This window comes from Manis javanica, chromosome 2 (genome assembly GCF_040802235.1).
Source record: "Manis javanica isolate MJ-LG chromosome 2, MJ_LKY, whole genome shotgun sequence".
Classification (NCBI taxonomy): domain Eukaryota; kingdom Metazoa; phylum Chordata; class Mammalia; order Pholidota; family Manidae; genus Manis; species Manis javanica.
The window spans coordinates 147,417,717-147,441,010 of NC_133157.1; the positions used below are offsets into that span (position 1 = coordinate 147,417,717).

Sequence of the window (23,294 nt, forward strand, 5' to 3'; positions counted from 1 at the left end):
ACTGTTCCAGAGACCACAGCAGGGAGCGGGTGGCAGCACAGAGGGGTGGGGGGGGCACGAACCTGTGGCGCGGTGAGATGGCGGTGACCACAGCCGTGGGCACGGCCCACTCACCAGGGCTGCCGGAGCGGCCCCCGCCCAGTGTCCAGTGCTCCGTCCCCCGTACCCCCGGCCCTCGCTGCCCGCTACCACGGGGACCGAGTCATCTGACCAGGCGCCGTGCGCCTGCGCGGGCGGAGGGCAGGGGCGGTGCCGTGACGTGCCTCGCGGGCTGTCCTCGGGCGCGCCTTTCTTCGCTCAGCAGGTCTCTGAAGTCCACGTCGCTGACCGGAGGCGGCGTTGTCGGCGGCGAGCGGGTCTCTGCGGCCTAGGTAAGCAGCCTTTCGGGGGTAAAGAGACCCTCCTGCGGCGCGGGCGCGAGGGGCGGAGGCGTGGGGGCCCCGGGCCTCTAAGCAGAGAGCGTGTGGGTCGCAGCGGTGTGCGGGAGGCGACCCCCTTCCCGTGCGCCCCGCACCCTTCCCTGCGCCGCTCCCGCAGAGGGCGGAAGTTTGTGCGGGCGGCGCGCTCTGTCCCGACCACCCTGAGTTGTACGTGGTCCCACCTGGGAATGGGTCGTTTCTGGGGTGGGGACGGAGCTCGGAGGCTCGGTCGAGGGGCGGCGCCGTCATTTCCCGCCGCAGCTCTGCGACTCTTCCTGGTTCTGGTTCCTCTCGACTCTTTACGTTTCCACTGGACAAGCTCCCCAGAGATGGTGAAGAAAGAGCCGCTGGCTGTGGTTTTTGCGGTGCCCCGCGTCCCTGGCGCTGTACTGAGTCACCTTCCTTGGTGGCTTAATCCGACCGTCCGGGGTTTGGAAGGAGGAAGGAGATGTTTTTTGAGTGAGCGAATCCTTGATTTTCGGGGGTTGGGGGGAGGCGGGAGAGGTTGTTAAACGTTTCCCTCAGGGTGTGCTCGGGAGGAAATATCCCTTGAGATCTAATGACTCAGATCTTTCATTTTAGGATTTCCTTGTAATACTGGGAAAGTGAAGGCATGTGATTGCGGAAATGTGCCTTTTTACCAAAGTACATTTGCGTAATCATGGTATACTGTGCCAGTTTTGAAAGGAATTTCTAGTTTAGTCTTGTGTATATTATCTGTATGCACATTTATTATTTTTTCCATTATGTAATTATATTAGAAAGTACAAAATTGATTTACCAAACTTAGCCACTTATTTCAAAGAAAAAAAGATTTAAAGGAAAATTACATTGAAAAACAACTGCAGTCTGTTAGCTTTATCTCAAATATTTATGTGACTAGTTTAAATTTGTACATTCCTTAGTGTTTCTATTCGCGATTAAGGGCAGACATTTAAAAAAATGATTTTTCGTTTTCTCTGTTATTACCTAGTTCTGTAAAACTTTTGTGCTTTACATGATGTAAATATTATAGATACAGTGTTTGTGCCACAGTGGTTTTGCTCCTTAAAAATAAGGAAGTGGAATGTCTTTTAAAAGGTTTGGGAAATAGTCACTCCATTATAACCCAGATTTAACTTCGGCAACATTAATTTTTAGTCATGTTTAGTCCCATTATAGGAAAGGATATAGACAACATGACTTGAAAGAGGAAGAATTTACTAGTTGGCAGGTGAATGAACTGTTCAACAAAACTGACTCAACTATTTTCTTCTGTTTTTTTTCCAGATTCAGATACTTTTTTTTTAGGTAGTAAATACCCAAGGTTCCTAAAAAGAAGTCTTTTCCCCAAACAACTTTAAGATACTTCCTACATCTAGTGTTAGTTATATTAGAAATTATTCATTTATTTTGAAGTGTGACATTTCTTGGGCACTTAGTTTTTGAGGAGGTAAGCGGTAACGTGGCTCAACATTTAATCAATAAAAAAGGTATACACATAAAGTCTCCCATGTTTTCCAGCCGGTCATGTTCTTTTCCTTTAGGAGTCAACTGTTCTACATCTATTAGGTATTAATTCAGGGATATTTTATAGCTATACAAACATACATACATTCCTCCACTGTTTTTTTTGTGGAAAATTGCACATAACATTAAATTTATCAGCTTAACCATTTTTAATTGTAGTTCGGAGGTATTATATAGGATATTTTGTGCAACCATCACTACTGCCCATCCCCATAACTTTTTTCATCTTGTAAAATTGAAATTCTCTACCTATTAAACAAGAACTGCCCATTCTCTCCACCCTCAGCCCCTGGCAACCACCATTATACTTTGTGTATTTATGATTCTGACTATCATGCACATACTGGAAGTGGAATCACATTATGTATCTTTTTGTGATTGGTTTATTTCACTTAGCACGTCAATGTTCATCCATGTTATTTCCTTTCATTATAAGGCTAAACAATAGTCCACTGTATGTATATTTCATGCTTTGCTTACCAATTCATTTTTCAGTGGACCCTGGGTTGCTTTCATGTTTGTGCTATTATGAATAATACTGTTATGAACATGGGTATACAAATATCTCTTCAGACCCATATTTCAATTATTTTGGGTACATACCCAGAAGTGGAATTGCTGGATCATATGGTAATTCTATTTTTAATTTTTTTAAGATGCCACCATACTGTTTTCTATAGTGACCATACCATTTTACATACCCATCACAGTGCATGGGGTTCCAATTTCACCACATTGGCAACAACAGTGTTTTTAAAGTAGCTATCCTAATGGGTGTGCTATGGTATCTAGTAGTTCTGCTTTGCAGCTCCGTAATGATTAAGGATGTTGAGCATCTTTTCATGTGCTTATTGGCCATTCCTTTTTTTTTTTAAAGGCAAGGATATCTTTATTATCTGAGGTAAACAAAGTATTCTTGAGTAGGATAGAAAGTGTATTAACCCTAAAATGTTAACTTGGATTATATTAAAATTAGGAGGTTCCTAGTCATGAAAGACACCATTCAGAGAGGGAAAACACAAGCCACACAACATATTCAATGTTGTGAATATAGTGGTAGTACATATACAATGATTCATATCCAGATTCTGTACCATCTTTCTATGTTGATAGACAGTAACTGCCATAGAGGGGGTGAGGACTTAACAGTATGGGCAACTGCTGAACCAGTAGTTGTACATTTGAAACCAGTATTATTGTATATCAATAATACTTCAATAAAAAAGACTCATATCCAGAATATATAAAGAACTGAAAATCATTAAGAAGTAGTTAACCCAATATAAAGCTAGGCAAATGATTTAAATGGTCATTTTATCAAAGAGGATATCCAAATAGCCAATAAACATATCAAACCATATTTAGCTTCATCAGTAATCAGGGAATGCAAATCAAAATCACAATGAGATACCATTATGCATTCACTGGACCAACCAAAACAAAGACAAGACAATACCAAATTTTGGCAAGGGAGTGGAGCAACTGAACTTTCATTCACTTCTAGCAAATGGAGTGCAAATCAGTGCAACTCCCTTGGAAAAGTGTTTGGTGGTTTCTACTAATGCTCAGCGTATGTGCATTTTTTTTTTGGTATCATTTATGTACAGTTACTTGAACAACATTATAGTTACTAGACTCTCCCTATTATCAAGTTTTTCAAGTCCTCCCCACATACCCCATTACAGTCACTGTCCATCAGCGTAGTAAGATGCTATATAGAATCATTACTTGTCTTCTCTGTATATATTGCCTTTCCCATGTCACCCCCACCCCCGCTACATTATGTGTGCTAATTGTAATGCCCCTGTTTCCCCCTTATCCCTCCCTCCCCACCTATCCTCCCCTGTCCCTTTCCCGTTGGTAACTGTTAGTCCATTCTTGGGTTCTATGAGTCTGCTGCTGTTTTGCTCTTTCAGTTTTTGCTATGTTCTTATACTCTACAGATGAGTGAAATCATTTGATACTTGTCGTTTTTTGCCTGGCTTATTTCACTGAGCATAATACCCTCTAGCTTCATCCATGCTGTTGCAAATGATAGGATTTGTTTTCTTCTTATGGCTAAATAATATTCCATTGTGTATATGTACCACATCTTTATCCATTCATCTACTGATGGGCACTTAGGTTGCTTCCATTTCTTGGCTATTGTAAATAGTGCTGTGATAAACTTAGGAGTGCATATATCTTTTTCAAACTGGGCTCCTGCATTTTTAGGATAAATTCCTAGCAGTGGAATTCCTGGGTCAAAAGGTATTTCTATTTTGAGTTTTTTGAGGAGCCTCCATATTGCTTTCCACAAAGGTTGAACTAGTTTACATTCCCCCCAGCAGAGCTGGAGGGTTCCCCTTTCTCCACATCCTTGCCAACATTTTTTGTTTGTCTTTTGGATGGTGGCCATCCTTAACTGGTGTGAGGTGATATCTCATTATGGTTTTAATTTGCATTTCTCTGATGATTAGCAATGTGAAGCATCTTTAGTTGTGCCTGTTTGCCATCTGAATTTCTTCTTTGGAGAAGTGTCTGTTTAGCTCCTCTGCCCATTTTTTAGTTGGATTGTTTTCTTTTGTTTGTTGAGGTGCATGAACTCTTTATATAATTTGGATGTCAGTCCTTTATCGGATATGTCATTTATGAATATATTCTCCCATACTGAGGATGTCTTTTTGTTCTGTTGATGATGTCCTTTGTTGTACAGAAGCTTTTCACCTTGATATAGTCCCACTTGTTCAATTTTGCTTTTGTTTCCCCTGCCCGGGGATATATGTTCATGAAGAAGTTGCTCATGTTTATGTCCAAGAGATTTTGCCTATGTTTTTTTCTAGGAGTTTTATGGTTTCATGACTTACATTCGCGTCTGTGATCCATTTTGAATTTACTTTTGTGTATGGGGTTAGACAATGATCCAGTTTAATTCTCTTACATGTAGCTCTCCAGTTTTGCCAGTACCATCTGTTGAAGAGACTGTCATTTCTCCATTGTATGTCCATGGCTCCTTTATCAAATATTAATTGACCATATATATTTGGGTTAATGTCTGGAGTCTCTAATCTCTTCCACTGGTCTGTGGCTCTGTTCTTGTGCCAGTATCAAATTGTCTTGATTACTGTAGCTTTGTAGTAGAGCTTGAATTTGGGAAGTGAGATCCCCCCTACTTTATTCTTCTTTCTCAGGATTGCTTTGGTTATTTGGGTTTTTTTGTGGTTCCATATGAATTTTTGAACTATTTGTTCCATTTCATTGAAGAATGCTGTTGGTACTTTGATAGGAATTGCATTGAATCTGTAGATTGCTTTAGGCAGGATGGCCATTTTGACAATATTAATTCCTCCTAGCCAAGAGCTTGGGATGAATTTCCATTTATTAGTATCCTCCTTAATTTCTCTTTGGAGTGTCTTGTAGTTTTCAGGGTATAGTTCTTTCACTTCCATGGTTAGGTTTACCCCCAAGTATTCTTTTTGATGCAATTGTGAATGGAATTGTTTCCATATTTTCTCTTTCCACTAGTTTATCATTAGTGTATAGGAATGCCACAGATTTCTGTGTATTAATTTTGTATCCTGCAACTTTGCTGAATTCAGATATTAGATGTAGTAGTTTTCGAGTGGATTCTTCAGGATTTTTTATGTACAATATCGTATCATCTGCAAACAGGGATAGTTTAGCTTCTTCCTTGCCAATCTGGATGCCTTTTATGTCTTTGTGTTGTCTGATTGCTGTGGCTAGGACTTCCAGAACTATTTTGAATAAAAGTGGGGAGAGTGGGCATCCTTGTCTTATTCCGGATCTTAAAGGAAAAGCTTTCAGCTTCTTGCTGTTAAGTATAATGTTGGCTGTGGGTTTGTGGTATATGGCCTTTGTTATGTTCCCATTTTGAGAGTTTTTATCATGAATGGATGTTAAATTTTGTCAAATGCTTTTTCAGCATCTGTGGAGATGATCATGTGGTTTTTGTCCTTCTTTTAGTTGATGTAGTGGATGATGTTGATGGATTTTCAAATGTTGTACCATCATTGCATCCCTGGGTTTTATCCCACTTGATGTAGTAGGTAATGTTGATGGATGTTCAAATGTTGTACCATTCTTTCATCCCTGGTATAAATACTACTTGATCATGATGGATGGTCTTTTTGATGTATTTTTGAATTCCGTTTGCTATCATTTTGTTCAGTATTTTTGCATCTATGTTCAGCAGGGATATTGGTCTGTAATTTTTCTTTTTTTGTAGTGTGTTTGCTTGGTTTTGGTATTAGAGTGATGCTGGTCTCAGAGAATGAGTTTGGAAGTATTCCCTCTTCTACTCTTTGGAAAACTTTAAGGAGGATGGGTATTACGTCTTCACTAAATGTTTGATAAAATTCGGTTATGAAGCCATCTGGACTAGGTGTTTTGTTCTTAGGTAGATTTTTGACTACCAGTTCAATTTCGTTGCTGGTAATTGGTCCGTTCAGATTTTCTGTTTCTTCCTTGGTCAGCCTTGGAAGGTTGTATTTTTCTAGAAAGTTGTCCATTTCTTCTAGGTTATCCAGTTTGTCAGCATATAATTTTTCATACTATTCTCTAATAATTCTTTGTATTTCTCTGGTGTTCATCGTGATTTTTCCTTTCTCATTTCTGGTTCTGTTTATGTGTGTAGCTCTCTTTTTTTTCTTGATAAGTGTGGCTAGGGGTTTATCTATTTTGTTTATTTTCTCGAAGAACCAGCTCTTGCTTTCATTGATTCTTTCTATTGTTTTATTCTTGATTTTATTTATTTTTGCTCTAATCTTTATTATGTCCCTCTTTCTACTGACTTTGGGCCTCATTTGTTCTTCTTTTTCTAATTTCGTCTATTATGAGTTTAGACTGCTTATATGGGATTGTTCTTCTTTCCTGACGTAGGCCTGTATTGTATTATACTTTCCTCTTAACACAGCCTTGGCTGCATCCCACAGTTTTTGTGGTGTTGAATTATTGTCATTTGTCTTCATATATTGCGTGATCTCTGTTTTTATTTGGTCTTTCATCCACTGGTTATTTAGGAGCATGTTGTGAAGCCTCCAAGTATTTGTGTGATTTTTCATTTTCTTTGCATAATTTAGTTCTAGTTTCATACCTTTGTGGTCTGAGAAATTGGTTGGTACAATTTCAGTCTTTTTGAATTTACCGAGGCTCTTTTTGTGGGCTAACATATGATCTATTCTTGAAAATGTTCCATGTGCCCTTGAGGAGAATGTGTATTCTTCTGCTTTTGGGTGTAGAGTTCTGTAGATGTCTGTTAGGTCCATCTGTTCTGATGTGTTGTTCAGTGCCTCTGTGTCCTTACTTACTTTCTGTCTGGTTGGTATGTCCTTCAGAGTGAGTGGAGTGTTGAAGTCTCCTAGAATGAATGCATTGCATTCTATTTCCACTTTTAATTCAATTCTGTTAGTATTTGTTTCACATATGTAGGTGCTCCTGTGTTGGGAGCATAGATATTTATAATGGTTATATCTTCTTGTTGGATTGACCCCTTTATCATTATGTAATGTCCTTCTTTGTCTCTCGTGACTTTTTTTATTTTGAAGTCTATTTTGTCTGATACAAGTACTGCAACTCCTGCTTTTTTCTCTCTTATTAGTTGCATGATGTATCTTTTTCCATCTCTTCACTTTTAGTCTGTGTGTGTCTTTGGTTTAAAGTGAGTCTCTTGTAGGCACCATATCAATTGGCTTTGTTTTTTTATTCATTCAGTGACTCTTTGTCTTTTGATCCGAGCATTCAGTCCATTTATATTTAGGGTGATTATTGATAGGTATGTACTTATTGCCGTTGCAGACTTTAGATTCGTGGTTACCAAAGGTTCCAGGTTAACTTCTTTAGTATCTAAGAGTCTAACTTAACTCACTTCATATGCTATTACAAACACAATCTAAAGGTTCTTTTCTTTTTCTCCTCCTTTTCTTCATCCTCCATTCTTTTTCTATTAGGTATCATTTTCTGTACTCTTTGTCTATCCCTTCATTGACGTTGGGGATAGTTTAATTTTGCATTTGCTTAGTAATTAGCTGTTCTGCTTTCTTTACTGTGGTTTTATTGCCTCTGGTGACAGCTGTTAAACCTTAGGAACACTTCCATCTATAGCAATCCCTCCAAAATAGACTGTAGAGATGGTGTGTGGGAGGTAAATTCTCTCAGCTTTTGCTTATCTCGAAATTGTTAAATCCCTCCTTCAAATTTAAATGATAATCTTGCCAGATAAAGTAATCTTGGTTCCAGGCCCTTCTGCATCATTGCATTAAAGACATCATTCCAATCTGCTTTAAGTACCCTCCATTTTGCTCCTCAACAGTTGACTCTCTGACCACAATTAATTCCTGAGTTCTTGAATGTATTTCCATACTTGCACGAGAATGCTAATGATTTTTATTTTGTACTCCCTTTGAGGAAGAGTCATGAGGGCCATGTCATCTTTCTCAGGAGTTATATTTATTTTACTGTGGAGCAGGTTCCTTTGACATTTAATATTTGTATATGGCGCTATCTAGTGTCCGGAATCTCTACTCTCTGGAACTTCTCAGCCCCTGAAGCAATGTCGGTGGTCGCAGGGGAATAGTATTGATGTCTGGAGGGAGGAAAGAGCTGTTTCCTGCTTCTCGGCTACTGTGCCTATCTCCACTGCCTGAACCAGTGGGCCGAGCACACAGGTATAAGCTTTTGTCCCAGAGCAGCCAGGTATGGATCCCTGCTTTCCACAAGCGGTTGGAATCTCAGTGTGTCCAGGAATTTTGCCTGTCTTAGCTTTCCAACCCCCTAATCACGAGAGTACCATGCAAGCACCATAAAAAGTAGGTTTGTGCTCCCAGAGCAGATCTCCGGATTTAGGTATTCAGCAGTCCGAGGGCTCTGCTCCCTGCCTGCTGTGTTTCTCTTCTTCCTGCCAGTGAGTTCAGGTGGGGGAAGGGCTTGGGTCCCACCGGGCCATGGCTTTGCTACGTTACCCTGTTCCCTGTGGTCTGCTGTTTTCTCCTGGTGTATTCAATCTGGCGCAGTCCTGTTTCCTGTTGCTCTTTCGGGATTAGTTGTATTCATTATGCTCTTTTATTATATGCAGTTTTAGGAGGAAGCCTCTGTCTCACCTCTCACGCCACTGTCTTTAATCCCAACATCTGGCCATCCCTTTTTATCTTTGGGAATATGTCTATTCAAGTCCTTTGCCAATTTAGGTTTTTTTTTGTCATTGATTCTTAGGATTTCTCCAAATATTCTGGATATTAATCACTATCACATAAATGATGTGCAAACATTTTCTCTCATTCTGTGGGTTGCCTTTTTGCTCTGTAGATAGTGTCTTTTGATGTACAAATATTTAAAATTCTCATCAAGTTCAGTAATCTATTTTCTTTTTGTTAACTGTATCTTTGGTGGCATATCCAAGAAATCATTGCCAGATCCAGTATCTGTGAGTCTTTTTTGTCCTATGTTTTCTACTAAGAGTTTCATTGTTTTTTGCTCTTTTATTTAGGTCTTCAATCCATTCTGAGTTTATTTTTCTATATTGTAAGTGTTCATCTTGATTATTTTGCATGTAGATTTCCAATTTTCCCAGCAGTTTGTTGAAAAGACTTTTTCTATATTCTGTTCTATTGGTTCATATGTATTTCTGTGTGCTATTATCATACTGTTTTGACTACTGTAGTTTTGTTGTAAGTTTTGAAACCAGGAAGTACGAGTTGTTCTTTTCGAAGATTGTTTTGGGTATTTAAGGTCCATTGAAATTCCATATGAATTCTTATGGGTTTTTCTATTTCTGAAAAAATACTTTGAGATTTTGATTGGGATTGCGTTGAATCTGTAGATCACTGGGTAGTATTGATGTTCAAACAATTTTAAGTCTAACAGTCCATGAACATGGGATGTGCTTCTATTTATTCATATCTTAAGTTTCTGCAGCAGTGGTTTGCAGTTCTTGAAGTAAGTCTTTTACCTCCTTTATTAATTCCTTAGTATTTTATTCTTTTTTATGCCATTGTAAGAACTGTTTCAATAATTTTCAGATTGCTCATTTTTCAAGTATAGAAATGCAGATGATTTATTTTGTTGACTATTCTCGTACATTTCTGAATTTATTAGTTCTAACAGTCTTTTTTGTGGAGTCTTTGGGGTTTTCTAAACCTTAAACTTACAAGATTTTGTCATCTGCAAACATAATTTTCCTTCTCTACAATTTGGTTGCCTTTTGTTTCTTTTTCTTGCTCTGGCTCACAACTTCCAGTACTATGTTCAATAGAAATGGTGAAAACAGGCATACTTGTTTTACTCCTCATAGGAAAAGTATTCAGTCCGTCACCATTATTTGCTGTGGGTTTTTCATTTGTGGCTTTTATTACATGGAAGTAGTTTCTTTCTATTCCATTTTGTTGAGTTTTTTTAAATCTTGAAACTGTTGAAATTTGTTAGTGCTTTTTTTGCATCAGTTGAGATGATCACGTGGTTTTTCTATTTATAGTTTTGTTGATGGATATAGTATATTGATCAATTTTCGTATGTTGAGCTACCTTGTATTCCAAAAAATCTGCTTGTTAAAAGGTGTCTTTTTTTTTTTTATCATGCTTGTGAATTATGTTTGCTAGTATTTTGCTGAGTATTTTTTTATCAGTGTTCATAAGAGATTTTGGTCTGTAGTTTCCTTTTTTGCAGTGTCTTTGTCTGGCTTTGGTATTAGGATAACACTGATCTCATAGAAGTTCCTGCCTCTTCAATTTTTTGCAAATTTGAGAAGGATTTGGTGTGTATTATTCTTTAAACTTTTTAGCTTCATTTTGCCTACGAGGCTGTCCGGTACAGGTCTTTTCCCTTTTGGGAGATTTTTGATTAATGATTCAATCTTCTTACTAGTTAAGATCTATTCAGATTTTCTATTTCTTAATGATTTAGTTTTGGTGGGGTTTGGGTTTCTAGGAATTCATCAATTTCATTTAGGTTATCTGATTTGGTTTACAGTTCATAGTACTTATAATCCTTTTTATTTCTGTAGAATCAGTTGTAGTGTTTACACTTTCTGATTTTAGTATTTTGAGTTTTCTCTCTTTATTTTCTAGTCCATCTACTTAAGTGTTGTCAATTTTGTTGATCTTTTTGAAGAATCAATTTTTAGTTTCATTAACTTTCTCTCTTGTTTTTCTATTACCTATTTCATTTATCTCTGTTCTAATCTTTATTTCCACCAGCTTTGGGGTTAGTCTGTACTTTTTCTAGTTTTTTAAGTTCCCCCTTTTTAACACAAATGTTTGCATACTTTATATACTGATGTAAGTCATGCTTTGTTTTTCTGGTTGATGGTAATAAGTTGGATCTCTTTCTGTGTTAGTGTATGTAGAATTTCCTTGTTTGTTTCAAGCCTTTTGCTATTACAGTTGGTGCTTCAGTGAATAAACTTTTACATGTCACTTTTTATGTGTAGATTTATTTGTAGACCAAAGACCCGAAGTTGTATTGATGGGTTGAGGGTATCTGCATTTATAATTTTGGTAGATACTGCAAATTGACTCTAGAAATTACACTAGTTTACTCTTTTACTAGTAATATATGAGTGTTTACCAAAGAGAGTGTTGTCAAACTTTGGATCTTGGCTGATCTAATAGGTGATAAATGGAATCATATGGGTAAGAATACTTATTATATTTAGAAATCTATATACTTAGAATAGTATCTATATACTTAGAGTAGACCTCATAGGAACATATTTCTCAATCATTTATCACCAGAAACTCCCTGGATATTTATTACGAAGAGTTCCTAAGTCCTTCTATGAACTCTGTGTCATCCTGGGAAACTTTTTAACTAGTGCCCAGATAATTTCTGATCTGTTTGATTAGCCAAGTTTGAGAGACATTGCTTTAGAAATTGGAATTTATCATAATGTGTTCCTTGACAGTATATGTAAAACACCTGGGATGCTTATTAATCTTCAGTATACTAGAAAGCACAGTCATGGCTATTGACTATCTAGATATAAAGGGCATTTTTCATTTTCTATATTTTAGGTCATTTTATAAATGCAGGAGTGAAAACAAAGGAATAGCAAAACACATTTTTACTGGAAAAACTATTTTAACAACAACTTGAACATAAGAAATCCAAATTTTAAATCTAATTTTCCTGGTTTTGAAGGTGTATATATTGAAATGGAAACATCTTTGAGTACAATTATTGTTAATCAACTGTCATGCATGAGGTTGGAGCATATTCATCTTAAAAATATTGTTCCTGATTTCAAATACATATTTAATTTGTTCTGCCTTATTACCTTTGGTTCTTTATGCACTTGGTTGTCAAAAACAATACTGATTCTAGATTTCGAATACATATATCTAATAGGTTCTGTTCGTACTGACTGGTAATTTTTGTACTTGGATGGTCAAAATGTAGTACTTTGGCTAACTTCAGTGGCTCAGTATCTTATTGAGAGGATGACCGTCTTTGTTATTTGCAATAAATTTTCATTTATACTTTCTTACACACAAGTAAGAATGATCAGTGCAATGACATTTAAATTTTTTCTCCACATTACTATTTCCTTTCAATCTCTTTTGTTTAAACATCTTCATTTGGACACTTAAAAGCCACATCAAGTAAATTCTGGTGTACAAATATAAAAGATGAAAGATGATGGTGGTAATATTTTAGTTAAACAGGATTCAGGGACTTGTTTCAAAATACTGCATGATAAACTAAAGTTCTTCCATCTGAATGACTAACTGAATGGAAAATCATGTATCTTTTGTTAATTAGAGGTCTATTGTGTTTACTCATTGATACATCTTAAGGAATTGCAGTTATGATGTCATCTTCTGAAAACTCAACAGTCCAGGATTTTCTTATGTGATCAGTCTCTTCATTATAAAAGTCTAGACTGTAGCTAGACATCTTTCTACATTCATTTTCTGATTTGTCTAATATCTTTCTCCTCCAGCTTTCATTTGCCTGCCATTACCAGTTAACAATGAAAAATTCAAAATTTACCACAATGCTCAAGGAATACTTTGTAGAAAAAACTTCTCTAGGCTTTGTACATTTTTGAAAGAGGATGCACTACTTTGGGCAAAAGAACTGAAGGGTAACAAAATGTGATTTATTTCACTGATGCACCATCATTCTAATTGACTATTTTTTGTTCCTGTTCTTTGAGTTTTTTTTAGCGTAGTTGGGAATAACTGATTATAATGATAAAATAATTCCTAGATAAAGTAGCAAAACTGTTGCAAGATACAGGAAAACTAAGTTCATTGACATTTTGTGATTTATGCAAGGATCCAGTTGAACCCTTAAGATATTTGTAAGAATGATTTTACTCTATTTAAAATTTTTCTTTTTTATTTGGAAGATTTCTAAGAAAAAATAAGAGTCTTGAAATAGAACTGGAAAAAGAAAAATAATTGAAATTGGGTCCACTGGACCATGAGTATATAAAGAGTTAAGGGCCAGATTTCTGGAACCCACTGTTGACTTAGTTTCTGATCCTAGGACCCAGGAATCTGGGTTATTAAGATTTCCAGATTATTTTTATGAACTTCAAAGTTGGAAAACACTGTTTTTGGTCCTTAAAAGGGTTTTTACTTTTGTTACCATACAGTAGTATTTTAGGTTACTACCCTGATGTATATTTCAGTTTCCTCTGCTGTTTAAAAGGTTTTGTATGGCTTCATTTTACAATAATTGAAGCAAATTCGGTTGCTCCTATGATTTGCTGCATTCCTATGAAAATAATTCATGGGACTAGAATGTTTAAGCCCTTTGCTGTTGAAGATTTAAAGGAATATAGCTTGTAGTAGCAAATATTTAAAGAACAAGTGTGTCTTAAATCTTTTGCCTTACAGAAGAGATACTTTATTTATTGTGTCATACATTTAAGCTGAGAACCTGGAGGAAAGCAATTAAAGTTGGTAGCAGAGCTGGGACTAGGACCTGGGTTTTGTTAAATTTTTGCACTATATAAAAAAATGTATTTTCTTTTTAAACTCAGGTATAATTGATGTATTACATTAGTTTCAGGTGTATATGAGTCAATATTTGTACATGGGAAATGATTACCACAGTGTCTTGTTAACATCCATCACCACAGATAGTTACAAAAAATCTTTCTTCTTATGATGAAAACTGTTAAGATTGACTCTCTTAGTAACATTCAAATATATGATACAGTATTACTAGTCACCATGTTATACATTACATCCCCAGGATTTACTTATAGTGGTAGGTCTGTGCCTTTTGACCTCCTTCACCCATTTTGCCCTTCCTCTGCCTCATTCTACCTAGCCCCCAGCCCAAACTCTGGTAACCACCAGTCTGTTCTATTTATCTGTGAGGGTTTTTTTAAAATTTGTTGTTAGATTCCACATGTAAATAAGGGCCTTTATGTTATTTGACTTTTTTTTTCAATTACTTCACTTAGCATACTGCCGTCAATGTCCACCCATGTCACAAAAGCAAAATTTCCTTCTTTTTTTGTGGCTAAGTAATCCATTGTATGTATGCATATACCACATTTTAAAAATCCATTTATTTGTCAGCTCTTATATTGCTTCCATTTTTGTGCTTGTGGGCAAAATTGTAATATTTCCAGAAATACCTCACCTGGCTTTAGTGCATCCGCATATCAACAGGCATTCCTCAGGGATGGAAAAAAGTTTATCCCCATATCAGTGGGCAATTACCTTGGCAAACCGAGGGCTTATCTGAACCTGAGAGGTGAGGGGGAGTGCTGGTTTGCTTCTGCCAGAGTGGGAGAGAGAGATGGCCCCAGACTGCAATGTAAACATTAAATGGGTTTTAAACTTTATTTCTCCCTTTGACTGATTCCAGTTTTAAAGGTATTTTGTCCTGGGATTTCCTCTCCCCAGACTTACAGTGCTATTGTGAATAATGCTGCTGTGAACATGAGTGAGTGTACAAAAATCTCTTCATACCCAGATCTCAGTTCCTTTGTTCATATACCCAGAAATGGAACTGTTGCATCATATGGTAGTTATATGTTTAATTTTTTGAGGAATCTCTCTGTTTTTCCATGTTGACTCCACCAATTTATATTCTCACCAGAGGTGTGCATATTTTCCACATTCTCACTAACACTTGCTATTTCTTATTTTTTGATAATAGCCATTTTAGCAGGTGTGAGATATCTCATTGTGGTTTTGATACACATTTCCCTAATGACTATTAATGTTGAGGAGCGTTTCATGTACTTGTAGGCCATCTATATGTCTTCTTTGGGACAATGATATTCAGGTCCTCTGCTCACTTTTTAATTGGGTTTTTGTGTGTGCTTTTGAGTTGTGTGGGTTCTTTATATATTTTGGATATTAATCCCTTTGTAAGTTATATGATCTGTAAGTATTTTCTCCCACTTAGTAGATTGCCTTTACAATTTATTGATTGTTTCCTTTGTGCAGAAGCTTTTTAGTTTGATATAGTACCATGTGCTTATTTTTTTGTTATTGCCTTTCTTTTTTAGGTTAAATCCAAAAAAATCATTGCCGAAACCAACATCAAGGAGCTTACTGAGCTTACTGTGTATGTTTTCTTTTAGGAAGGAGTCTTACAATTTTAGGTCTTACGTTCAAACTTTGAATCCATTTAGACTTGATTTTTGTGTATGGTAAAATTATAGTGGTCCAGTTTCATTCTTTTGCATGTGTTTGTCCAGTTTTCCCAATAGCATTTTTTGAAGAGACAGCCTTTCCATTGTATATTCTTTGCTTCCTTGTGAAATATTAATTGAACATAAATGCATGGATTTGTTTCTGGGCTCTCTCTTCTGTAGTGTGTATGTCTCTGTTTTTATGCCAATATTAATACTGTTTAAAGTATAGTTTTCTGATACAATTTGAAATCTGAAAGTGTGGTGCCTCCCTCCAGCTTTGTTCTTTCTCAAGATTGCTTTAGCTATGTCTGTGTGTGTGTGTTTCCAGGCAAATTTTAGGATTGTTTGTTCTGTTTCTGTGAAAAATGCCGTGGAACTTTGATAGAGATTGCCTCAAAACTATAGGTTGGTTTAGGTATAATGGACATTTTAACAATACTACTTTTTCCAATCTATGAGCAGAGAATATGTTTCCGTTTATTTGTGTAACTGTCAGTTTCTTTCATCAATGTCTTAGACAATTTAGCATAGAAGTCTTCTTTCACTTCCTTAAATGTGTTTTTAGGTATTTTATTCTTTTTCATATAATTGTTAATGAAATTGTTCTCTTAATATCTTTTTCTGATAGTTTGTTAGTGTATACAAAAGTAACCAATTTTTGTATATTGCTTTTTGTAACTTCCGGGAGAGGAGATGCTGGGGCAAAATACCTAGCTGAAACCAAAATTAGTCAAAGGGAGAAATAAAGTTTAAAACCTGTTTATTGCTTACAAAAAAACTGTCCAGCTTCTCTCTCCTGCCAAGGCAGAAGCTAGCAAATTCTCCCCACAACCTCTCATGTTCAGATAAGCCCTTGATTGCTCAGGTAATTACCCATTGATATGGAGATGGACTATTTCTCTCCACCTCTTGGAAATGCCTGTTGATATGGAGATGCATTAAAGCCAGGCCAGAGATTCTGGAAATGCTGCAGTTTTAACCATTCTTTTGTATACTGCAACATTACTGAATTTATTAATTCTAACAGTTTTTTGGTGGCATCTTCAGAGTTTTCTATAAGTAATATGTCCCCTCAGATAGAGTTTTCCTTTTTCCTTTCTGATTTCGATGCCTTTTATTTCTTTCTTGCCTACTTCCTTGGGCTATGACTTCTAATACTATATTGAATAAAAGTGGTGAGACTGGGCACCCTTATATCTACATTTTTATTCCTCTCTCACCATGTTTTATGTTTTTGACGTCACAATTTACATCTTTGTATCTTGTATATCCCCTTACAAATTATTGCAGTTATTGTTACTTTTGTCCTTTAACCTCTCTATACTACCTTTGTAAGTGATTACTCTACCACCTGTACATCAGATTATTTTGAATTTTTCTTTATATTTATTTTTACAAGTGAAATGTGTACTTATGTTTTCTAGCTCCTAATTAGCCCCCATTTGTTTCTGCTTAAGTTCCTGTAACATTTCTTTTAAGGCTGGTCTAGTAGTGATCCATTAGCTTTTGTCTGTCTAGGAAACTATCTTTCCTGAAGTTCCGAAGGACAGCCTCTCTGGTGGAGTATTCTTGGTGGCAAGTTTTTTTCTTTTAGCACTTTGAGTATGGCATGCCACTCCTGACTTGCAATGTTTCCTTTGAAAAATATGCTTATAGTCTTAGGGGGTTCCCTTGTATGTCAAAAAAAATTTTTTTCTTTCTGCTTTTAAGATTCTTTTGTTGTCTTTAACTTTTGACATTTTAATTGTGCTGTATCTTGGTGTGGGTCTCTTTTGATTTCATTCTATTTGGAACTTCCTGGGCTTCCTGGATTAGAATGTTTGCTTGCTTCCTTCCCCAGGTTAGGGATGTTTTTAGCTGTTTTTTCTTCACATAAGCTTTTTCTCTCCTTCTGGGACCCTTGTAATGCAAGTGTCCTGTTTGATGTTGTTTAATAAATTCCTTAAACTGTCTTTAGTATTTCTCATTCTTTTTTTCTTTTTGCTTCTCTGGATGTTCACTGCCCTGTCTGAGTTTACTGTACCTTTCTTCTGCTTCATCTGTTATGCTGTTGACCCCCTCTAGTGTTTTTCAGTAAGATTCTTATGCTTTGTGGCTTCTGTTTGGTATTTCTTAAATTTTTATATCTTTTGAAATTCTCACTTTGTTCATTCATTGTTATTGAAGGGTCCCCAACAGTAAGATGGCAAACTTCCGGCTTCTCTTCGGGGTCCTCAGTTCCCACCGGCGCCACCTGAAGCCCAATCACCTCTTGCCCCCCTCCCAATCCCAGCACCTTGCCAACAGCCACCAGCCCCGTAGAAGTGACACCTCAATCAATCATGCCCCCTCCTATATAACCCAGCACCTTTCCCTAATAAAGCGGAACTCACCGGTGAATTGCTGCTATGTGTCGCTCCTTTCCTTTCATTGGTGCCAAAACCCGGGAGACGGGACACCCCAACTGGGCCCCGTCTTCCCCCGACACCAGCAGCAGCTTGCCCTCATCCTCTTTTTCCGGCGCTGGCTCATCACACTCACCACTCCTCTTTGGCCTTTAGGTAAGTTTTCCCCCCGGAGTGGGTCGCTCTTCCCTGAGCTATCGCAGTGCCATTGACCGTGATCGTCCCGCAAGGCCCTGACGCTCGGGGATGAGGAGGGAACGCTCCCCGCCTCAGGCCTTCACGGCTACGGCGGACCCTCAGGCCCCTCCTCCAAAAGCCATAAATCCCCGCCTCAAGCCTTTACGGCTGCGGGGAACGCTCAGGCCCCTCCTCCGACAGTCATAAATGCATTCACCATCCCTTCCATCAGTGCTGAAAGTTTTTAAGCAAAATTTCCCCGGGGTGGGCCACTCTTCCCCGAGCTATCGCAGTGCCATTGACCGTGATCGTCCCGCAAGGCCCTGACGCTCGGGGATGAGGAGGGAACGCTCCCCGCCTCAGGCCTTCACGGCTGCGGCGGACCCTCAGGCCCCTCCTCCAAAAGCCATAAATCCCCGTCTCAAGCCTTTACGGCTGCGGGGAACGCTCAGGCCCCTCCTCCGACAGTCATAAACGCATTCACCATCCCTTCCATCAGTGCTGAAAGTTTTTAAGCAAAATTTCCCCGGGGTGGGCCACTCTTCCCCGAGCTATTGCAGTGCCATTGACCGTGATCGTCCGGCAAGGCCCTGACGCTCGGGGATGAGGAGGGAACTCTCCCCGCCTCAGGCCTTCACGGCTGCGGTGGACCCTCAGGGCCCTCCCCAAACAGCCATAAATCCCCGCCTCAAGCCTTTACGGGTGCGGCGGACGCTCAGGCCCCTCCTCCGACAGTCATAAATCCCCGCCTCAGGCCTTCACAGCTGCGGCCGACTCTCAGGCACCCCCCTCCAACAGCCATAAACGAGGTGACTCCTTTGTGGATGAGAATGCTCCCTTTCCCCCCCTCCTCCTTCTGCTCCGTCCGCCGAAAACACCTAGCGCTAGGTACCTCGTGACTCCGGCACTCTGCCTTCTTAGGAAAGTCTGGGTGACGACCCACACTTCCCAAGAAATTCCGACTCGTATACGAGTTTCCGCAGACCACCAAGGATCATCGGGGACGCCCTTTGTCTCCTTGTGGTCTGCTTCCAGTCCGAGGATCTCCGTTCGTCTTCCCCTGTTTGTCTCCTTCTCTGTCCTTTAGCCATGGGAGCCTCCTCATCCCTCCCTGAAAGTTCACCTCTTGAATGCCTGCTTAAGCATCTGGCTACCCTCTCCCTGATGCCTGATATAAAACCAAAACTTCTCCGTAAATATTGCTCCCAAGATTGGCCGACATACCCCCTAGACAATAAAAACCAATGGCCTGCAGGGGGAACTCTTGATCCTAACATCACTCGCGATCTTTTTAACTACTGCCAGCGCCTGAAAAAATGGAAGGAGATTCCCTATATGGAAGCTTTCCGCCTCCTCCTCTCCCCGCCCCCTTCCAAATTCTCCTAGCCTGCAAGCCGCCGTCCCCGCAGAAGCCTCCTGTTCACTCCCTTCCCCTTCTTCTCCTACAACAGCCCTTCTCCCTTCCTCCCCAACCATCTCCTCCCCCATCTCACCTCCTCCACCTTCATTCCCTGCAGATTAAGCCTGAGCCTTTCAGCCCCCCTTTAACTAGGTCCCAAGAGCCTCCTCCGTCTTTGCCCTCATCACCTGTTTCTCCCCTGTTAGGGACCGCCTTTGTCTTCTCACATGTTTGTAGGGAGAATGGGAAAGCACCTTCCCCCATGTCTGAACGCAGCATGGGAAGGCACAAGCTAGAGAACAACCGGTGCAGTCCTTAGAAGTTATCTGTCCACAAAAACATATCTTGCCAAGACTCCTCACTCTGAAAATAGGGAGACCTTGAAGATGTGTAGAAACACCGCCCCTGCTTCTAAATATGCCCTTCCCCCACTTGCAGATGTGGCAGGAATGGAGAACAAAGAACATTCTGTTTATGTATTCCATAAGCAATTAACTAGAGCCCTGCTGCAGCTCAGTTAGTAGAGCATGGGACTCTTAATTCAGAGTCATGAGTTCAAGCCCAACTAGAGCGGCAGAAGTAAGCAGCTGGGCTGCTAGCTGGCCACATCCAACTAGAGCGGCAGAAGTAAGCAGCTGGGCTGCTAGCTGGCCACATGTGGGTCCGATTCTGTCTTTCTTTATTTTCTTTGCCCCCCTTCTGCACTTCAGGACCTGCTCGACTAGGCACGGCTAGACCGCGTCACTCCCCCACAGACTGAGCCAGAACCCTTCAGTCCCCCTCAGACTCAGTCCCGAGAGCCTCCCAAAATTATCGCCCCCCTCCGGGAGGTAGCAGGATCCGAAGGCAGCGTGCGTGTTCACATCCCTTTCTCCTTAAGAGATTTAGCCCAACTAGAGAAACGCCTAAGTTCCTTTTCCACTGATCCCATGACATACATCAGGGAGTTTCAATAGACCCTCCAGTCTTACAGCCTCACACATCATGACATTTTCATGCTCCTGGCCAATACTCTCCTCCCTGAAGAGCGTAGACGAGTTTAGGACTTCGCCCAAATGCAGGCTACTGAAACCCACAGGACTGACCCCACTTATCCCCCTGGCCCCACTGCTGTCCCCGAACAAGACCCACACTGAAATTATAACACCGCCATGAGTCTCCGCTCTTGAGATATTTTTGCCTCCTGCTTAATAGCAGGTCTGAAAAAGGGCAGCTTGTAAAGTAGTCAATTTTCAAAAGCTCCAAGACATAATTCAAAAGAGAGATGAAATCCCCTCCGAGTTCTTAGACAGACTCACTCAAGCCCTATTACAGTATACCAGCCTGGACCCAGAAACACCTGAAGGAAGACATGTCCTTATGACATACTTCCTAGCTCAAGGCTACCCCGACATTAAAGCTAAACTCAAAAAGTTAGAACAGGGCCCCGCTACCCCACAGACTGAGATCCTAACAGTGGCCTTTAAAGTCTTCCATAAGCGGGAGGAGGAGAAAGAATGCCGTAAACAAAAGGCTGATCAGGCCAATTTCCAGATGTTGGCCCAGCTGATAAAACCACAACCTGGGCACCCCTCTACAAACAAGCCCCCCCAAGAGCTTGTTTCAAGTGCAGAAAAGAGGGACATTGGTCAAGGGCGTGCCCCTCCCCCAGATCTCCTACCACCCCATGCCCCAGATGCCACAAAAAGGGTCTGATTGCCCAACCACCCGAAGGGGAGGCTGGATGAACAACCCCCATCCTAAGCCCACTGTAGTGGGGCTGGCAGAAGAAGATTGATGGGGCCCGGGGGCTTCTCGCCCGACCATTTCCATCACCAAACAGGAGCCCAGGGTTACTCTAACAGTAGACGGTCACCCCATCTCCTTCCTCCTAGATACAGGAGCCACCTTCTCAGTCTTGTGAGAATACCAGGGCCCTACCACACCAGCCATTACTCCTATAGTCAGAGTAGGAGGTAAACAGATTTTCCCATTAAACCCCCCACCCACCCTTTTATGCACAATCCAAGACAATCCCATACCTTTCTCCCACTCCTTCCTGGTTATGCCCCAGTGTCCCATCCCTTTACTAGGACGAGACATCCTTTCCCTCCTCCACGTTTCCATAACTATATCCACTCCCACAGCCCCCAGTACTCCCTTTCTGATGGCCCTCATAGCCGACGACCCCCCTCTACCCAATGAAAACTCCGGTTCTGCCCTCATACACCCTGTAAATCCCAAAGTTTGGGACATTACAAGCCCCTCCGTGGCCCTATGTCCCCCTGCCTCTATCAAATTATGTGACCCCTCTCAGTATATCTGTCAGGCCCAATACCCCCTAACCACTTCAGCCCTCATAGGCCTCCAACCCATCATTCAAGCAGACCCACTCACTCCCCATTTAATACCCCCATATTAGCTGTTAAAAAAACCAACGGATCTTTCCGTCTTGTCCAAGACCTTCGCCTCATCAACATAGCCATTGTCCCTATCCATCCCTTAGTTCCAAATCCATACAGCCTCAGCATCCCACTTCTCAGTCCTAGATCTCAAAGACATACCCCCATATTAGCTGTTAAAAAAACCAATGGATCTTGCCGCCTTGTCCAAGACCTTCGCCTCATCAACATAGCCATTGTCCCTATCCATCCCTTAGTTCCAAATCCATACAGCCTCAGCATCCCACTTCTCAGTCCTAGATCTCAAAGACCCATTTTTCTATCCCTCTAGACCCCTGCTCCCAAGATTTTTTCATCTTCACCTGGACGGACCCATACACAAGACATTCTAAACAACTCACTTGGTCAGTTTTGCCACAAAGCTTCCGAGATAGTCCCCATATTTTTAGACAGGTCCTAGCTCAGGACCTCAAACAGTTTCATCATGATCACTCCAAGTCCACCTTATAATACATAGACAATCTTCTACTCTGCAGTCTCTCGTGGGAACAGTCTCAACTTGACACTGCCACCCTACTTAACTTTCTAGCTTCCAGAAGTTACCGAGTATCCCCCGTCAAAGCTCAAATCTCTTCCCCTCCTTTCACTTACCTCAGATTCCTTCTATCTCAACAAAGAAAGTCCATTACCTTAGACAGAAAATGGCTCCTCTCTGACCTGCCCATTCCCAAAACCAAGACAAAAATCCTTTCCTTTCTAGGCCCTTTCTAAGCCTAGCTAGATATTTTAGAACGTAGATCCCTAACTTCTCCCTGCACCCTGTTGGCAAGACCCCTATATAACCTCAGCAAGAGCCCCCCTAAAAAACCATTATCCTCCTCACCCCGACACTCCTTCATTAAGCTCTGTCAAGCCCTTGTGGAAGCCCCAGCTCTCCATCTTCCTGATTTGTCGAAGCCCTTCTCATTATACATTCATGAGAGGTCCAGTCAAGCTCTAAGAGTCCTAGGCCAATATTATGGCCCATCCTTTGCCCCCCAGTAGCTTATCTCTCCAAGCAATTAGACCCCACAGTTCGGGGATGAGCCCCCTGCCTATGAGCATGAGCCGCTAGACAGCTCTTGCAGGAAGAAGCTCATAAACTGACATTCAGGGCGCCCCTTACCATTCTGTCCCCACATCACCTAAAAGATCTCTTAACCTACAAAAGTTTACAGACTCTCCCTCCCTCCAGACTCCTGACCTTACTGTCCTCTTTCCTCCAAAATCCCGTTCACCCCCTTTGCCATCCATACCCGAATCATGACTTTTTCCTCCTTTACTGCTCTCTCGCCTTTTTTTCCTCATTCCTATTGTCTTCCCCACCACCCCAGCCTCCTTTGTATGGCGATTCAAAGTCAGAGAGACTTACACACAGCATCAAACAAA

At 40.4% G+C, this 23,294-nt stretch overlaps 1 protein-coding gene across 5 annotated transcripts in view; it reads left to right on the forward strand.

Annotated features, from left to right (window-relative positions):
• The first annotated feature begins 217 nt into the window (after nt 1–217).
• Nucleotides 218–23,294, forward strand: part of SDCBP (syndecan binding protein) — an 82,349-nt gene continuing 59,272 nt past the window's right edge. For 3 of the 5 annotated variants that reach the window (XM_073229569.1, XM_036998000.2, XM_036998001.2), the window contains exon 1: nt 218–371. The gene's annotated coding sequence lies outside the window, so the exon portion shown is untranslated. The remainder of the gene's footprint in view (nt 372–23,294) is intronic. The other 2 variants (XM_036998002.2, XM_036998003.2) reach the window with 1 other exon arrangement.